This window comes from Lepidothrix coronata, unplaced genomic scaffold, assembly GCF_001604755.1.
Source record: "Lepidothrix coronata isolate B3197 unplaced genomic scaffold, Lepidothrix_coronata-1.0 Scaffold243, whole genome shotgun sequence".
NCBI lineage: Eukaryota > Metazoa > Chordata > Aves > Passeriformes > Pipridae > Lepidothrix > Lepidothrix coronata.
Window position 1 is genome coordinate 524,194 of NW_016690423.1, and position 5,915 is coordinate 530,108.

The window sequence follows — 5,915 nt, forward strand, 5'->3', positions numbered from 1 at the left end:
TAGAAATATCTGCCACCTCACAAAATGCTTTGATGCTGAGATTAATTGTATCAGCTTTCTTAGAAGAGTGGTCAGGTTGGTTTTTAAATATTCCTAATGAAAAATTTTTCCTTTGTTCTCCTCATAGTTCTTTAATTTATATATGTGTATATATATATATTTTTTTTTTAAGTCTGATCCAAGACTTTGCTGAAATGAGCAGGAGCAATAGTATTTGAGATTGCAGACGTGGTTAAAGCCAGCATCAGCTTATGCTTAACTTCTTTTCATTTTTAACAGTCCTTGCCCTGCAGGTATAAAAAGGGAATTAAAGCCATAAGCCACTGCTTCAGATTTGTTCTCTTAATTAGCTCCTGCCATGGTGGATTAATTCCATCTGCAATGTGTTGCCACCTCTGCAGAAGTTTATCGTAGTGGAATGGGGGATTAATGAGGAGAGTGGATGCCTTGACATCCCAGCTGTCCGTAAACTGGCTGTAATGGGATCAGTGCAGATGGTACCAATGCTCTCCCTAAGTATCACTGAAGGTGAGGAATTCATGTTCTATAAACCTGCCACATGCAGTTACTCATCCACTGCAGAAAATAAAGTCAGAGCTGCACATCTGACTTAAAAATAGTGGCCAGTGGATCTGATAATCTCAAAAGACTCTTCCTCTCCTGAAGAAATAGTGGGTTTATTAGCTTTTGCATTTTAAGATGAATGAGACAGACTAACTGTATTTTCTCCTCTTGCCTTCTGACTACAATAACTAAATGTAAATACCTTTAAGAACTGGAGGATTTCTTTCAAAGCTGGGAAAGCTGCTGCTGGGACCAAGGCAATTTAGCAGTGAACTCTGCACTGAGGTCTCATCCCTAATGAGTGAGTCTCTGGGATGGACTCTTGGGGCAATATAGGTTTTTTCTTTAGTGTAGTTTAAAACCAAAGCTAGGAAACACCAGAGGCATGAAAGTGGTGAAAGGACATTTGAGGATCTTTTTATTTTAATTTTATGTTGCACTTTTTCATCTGTTTAAAATGAAAAAGTCTTGACTTGCTTCTTAATGGTCTGTTCCCGTAGAACATCCTCATGAAGTAAGATCTGAACACATTACCTTTCTGTCTCAATACCTGCATTACTTCATTTTATTTCTTGATTATTAACAGAGATAAATTGTTTTCGAAACAGAGGCAGTTTTTCTGTTTAAAAAACACTAGTCTGAGACTCTAGAGATAGAGGTTCAATGACTGCAACTATTATAGTCTGTATATAACCATAGGAGTCTTCATTTATCCTGTGGCCTTACCTATAATTGGAGATAATAGGTTTTTCAATGCCTGTTTTGTCTATTTTAGATAGTCAGCTACTTGGGGCAGGTGCTGCCATTCTCCATGTTCATTTAGTGTGTCACATAATAGACTTCCCATCTCTGTTGATGTCCCTGTGTGTTATTAAAATACAAAGGATGTCAAACAGAAAAAGACATTTAAGTGCTCAAGTGCCTTGGGAACAATACAGGTGTGCAGCCATTTTTCTTCATCCTTATAAACCCACTGCTAAATATAAAAAGCTGTCTGTAGCTGTTCTACTTCCAATACATAAACCAGAGGCACATCAGACACAGTCACAATGCTGGGTAATTCATGCTGGGAGCCTTCCAAAAGAGCTATCCTGAAATGGTAGCAGTAACTCTGACTCCTAGTCACTAAAGGACAATTGTAGTTTGAAACATTATTATTATTTTCTTATGCAGCATCTAGTGTGTTTTTGGGTGCACAATGCAGTTCTGCTCCCCTCCTGTGGCTTCACTTCTTATTCTTTACCAATGTCTCTTATTTGAGCTCCAGCCCCTACAGCATTATGTAAAAATCTTTCCTCTGGTACAACTATTGAAAGGAGGGAGGGAGGAATCCAGGCTTGCTGGAATCCTAAGATGAAAAACCACTTCAAAAGAAAACTGAGGTCCTATTACTCCACTGTCTTTCTGAAAAAGAGCTGGAGAGACAAAGTGGAAGCGACAGCTAATCATTTCAAGGAGAATGCCCTAAACCCCAGGGATGTAGGATGAGCACAAGGAGAAACAGCACTGGGTCAGAATGAGGACATCAGAGATAATGGGAAGAAAGTCTTCAAGCAGAGGAGACATGTCTATGGATAAATCCCTTTTGCACCACAATCCTCTGCAGGAGGGGAGGACAGAAGAGGGAATCCAAAAGCGGTCCATGGCAGACAGCAGCTGAAGGCTGCTCTGGCACTTTGAAAAACTGCCAGCTCTTCCCACTTATACAGGGGGCTGGGGCAACAACTGCTCCCCAACAGAACTCCAGCATCTCCTGGATTGTCACTCCACTGCCCCAGGCTCTGCCCTGCTCCAGGAGCCCAAGGGCTCCCAGCAGCACCACCTGGCACAGGAGCCCTGGGACATGGCTGGGGCTTTACACTCAGCCTGTGTCTTAGGAGCTGAACAGCAAAGGACCTCTCAACAAGGGCAACCTCCCAGCACTCACTCTGTGTCTCACAATCCAAGGCGGCACTGAACAGGTTAAATAAAATACACGGCACTCTGCCTGTCTGCACTCAAACCGCAGCAGGTAGGAACGAACGCTCCATGCAGGGGTTTGGAACACTGCTCTGGGATGTGCACAGGGACAGAACGACAGCACATTTTCTGTAATGACATTACATTTTCTGTAAAATATAAGTAGCTGAAAAGGCCTCTCCGGGCTACAGTTATGTCTTGTTTGGTCAATCCCTGTAATTGCACCGAGCATGTCATCCCTGCTGCAGGCACGGCTGTGCTGCCCTGCTGTCTGCGGGGCCGGGCCGGCACGAGACCTACTCCAGCACATACAGACGGCCCTGGGAGCGGCCTGAGGGGAGGGAGGCACGAGGGTCGTGCCGAGCTGCCTCCACGTGGCGTTTTCTTCCATGTTCAGTCTGTGACAAAGGAGCCAAACTACCGCCGAGGGCGATGGGCTGAGCCAGGCTGTGGCTGCCCCTCTGGCTCTGCACAGTCCGAGCACCCCCGTCACGCCTCTGCTGGGCCTCGGTGTGAGGGGGGAGCCACAGTCGGATTTTTTCCCATGGTACAGAGAATCTATTAAAATACTTACTGCAACATCCTTTTAAGTTAAACTTGCTCTTTGACTTTCTGCGTTTTTTCTCTTTTCCAACATAAAAGGCGACAGTTAAACATGACAGTGGTATTCAGCAAGTCCAAGAAAAGGAAGGTTTTAAGCAAGGGTTATTGCTAGACACAGCAACAAAGACTGATTCTGTCAGACTTCTACTTTGTACTGCCACTTACTTCGCAAACATTCTCTTCTCTTCATTGACTAAAGGCAGCAAAATCTGGCCCTTGGGAACCTGCTCCTTCGGGGCTTGGCCCCAAAAGGGGAAGCTGAGCTGAGCTTCCACAGGGGGACCCCACACTTAAAAAAGGACGCCAGCCCAAGGCTCAGTGGAGCTGGAGAAGATAGGTTAGATCGTATTATGTCATGTCAAGATAAGCAGATCAAAGGGACAATGATCCCACCATAGAATTCTTCCTGCCTGTGAGGCAGCTACTAGATTTCATTCTGAATGCTGGGCTGTATGTCTTATACAGCACAACGGTTTTTAATTATAAGGATAATGTTCACAGCACAGGAGTGTGCATGGCAATAAACATTTTCTCTGGGTGATTAAGTACCAAAGCAAAGTTGAGGTATTTGGGAACCACTGAGCTGTTTATTGTGCATGTCTTCCAATGCCATGAACATTACTCCTGCTTTACAACAAAGAAGAAACAATAAACCATAATGCAAACAAAAGATTATATTCATTGCCTCATGAAATCTCTTTCTGATATTGCATCGTGTTCCAGCCAAGGCAGGGTTTTACAGAATAAATATTTTGAAGAGAGCTCTGAATGTCCAAAGTTTGAGATTTCAATAGCAGCACTCAAGCCAACAACTGATGCTTTGCTGACCGTGGCCTCTACTTTTGAAGGGGAAATCTCTCAGGGCAATTTTAGATTTTTCCTGAAAAATTTTCAGTTGAGTGAAATAAACATGCCATGACTGTAAAAGACCCCAGTGTCAACCTAACTTCTCCATAGGGGTATCCAAAATCAGACAGCCTTGTCCAGCATTTCATGAGGAGGGTAAAAATCATTCCCCAAATGTCTCGTTCACAATGTCTAGTTAGTCATCATTTCCTATCACCAAATTATGACGTAGAAGCATTAAGGATAAAATCCTGCTGGCAGCCTAAACTCAGGTCTGATCCCTTTATGGCTCTCAGGACATTGTGTCCAGCACTTCCTGCAACAAGGCCACAGGAGGCTATGGAAAACATCCATCACAGTATAAGAGCATTCCTTGTGTGCAGCACCACGGCAATGTATAGCTGTGCAAATGCTTGGGTGAGATGTTCTTCATCCTGCTCCCACTCCTCCCCACCTCTACCCTTCTGCTCTTAACTGCCCCTTCTGTTGACCCTGAGCAACTATTCTGGGGCTTAGAATGAAATCCCAGTCCCCACACCCCCTCCACAACTGAGGAGCTCCTGCACTAATGGCATAACGGGTCAGGAATGAAGAATAAACAGCTTTGAGATGAGGTGAGAGGTTCTTCATCCAGCCATACCCTGAGAATTTGAGTCATTTAATGTTAGTGAAGTTAAGATTTCCATTTTAGCACAGTGAGGCGTTGGGATGGCTTCTTTTTAACATTAAATACTTACTGTAATAACATAGTGAATGAAAAGGACTAGTTTAAATCAAGTCCTGTCATTAAAGTGAAGAATAATAGTTCTCAAGTTAAGAGAGGTGAAATTCAATTTGGTGATTAAGAAAACTGACAGAAAAGTTTGATCAAGAGCAGTCTCCTTAATGAGGTGGTTGTAGCTAATTCATTAGAGAAAATGAAGTTGGCAGTAAGGATTCTGCACTTTCCTGTTTCCTGTGAGCAATTCTGCAGCTGACCCTCTTCCAGAAGGTTTTGAAAACCCAAGGCCAACATAAAGTTACACGTTCTCATACATATTATATCCTGAATCTCTTCCTTAATAAACAGGCTGTTTTAAAGATTAGGCCAGTGATTTATCCACTTCTATTCTACATCTATAATAATACACGATTTGAGCAAATCCAAGCCTTCTGCCTTGATCAATAGAGCTCAGAGCTTTCGGTCTGAAGCCTGTGTGAGCATCCCACTCCCCTTGGAAAATTCCAAGAGTTGCTTCAGTACTTTATTTAATTTATTTATTTTACTTTATGAGACAAAAGCCAAAACACAACAAAAAGAACGAAAAACCCCAAGCTACAGAACAATAAATTTGTTTGAATGTAATAGTCTCTTTTTCACTCAGTTCTACAAATTACATGACAAGAAGCTCTGCAATAATAAATTGTTTGGCTTGCTATTGTACATTAATCTTTGCTAGAATTCATAAACAAACTTTAAGTCAATAAGCGTGAATTTAATTAAAAAATTTCCAACTCAGTACTATTTTACTACGCTTTCCTAGATTAGGCAATAAACCATGGAGTTTATACAATTTTATGTGGAGCAATTTTATTTTTTCCCCCTTAAATGGCTCATGTGAAGGGTAACTTCCTCGAAGCAATTGTGCTTTCCAGTAGTCATCCATTTGTCAGTGCACTGCTTGAGCTGCCTTCTACCCATTAAGGTAAAACAGAAAAGGCTGGATTTCATCAAACTTGGGAGAGGGAGAAGCGAGTAAAAGTATCTATTACTGCTTGAGAAATTACGTGAATTGTGTTTAGTTCAGTGGTTCCTAATCTGCAGTTTTCAGATCCAGGGGGAGCTGTTTCGAAAGGGCTCATAGAACAGCTGTGCCAATTGTCAGTGGGCTTAGAATAATTTTCAGAAGTTCTAACAGAATAAGGTAATCCTCCAGCATGAACTGAAGTGTAGAAACCAAAAT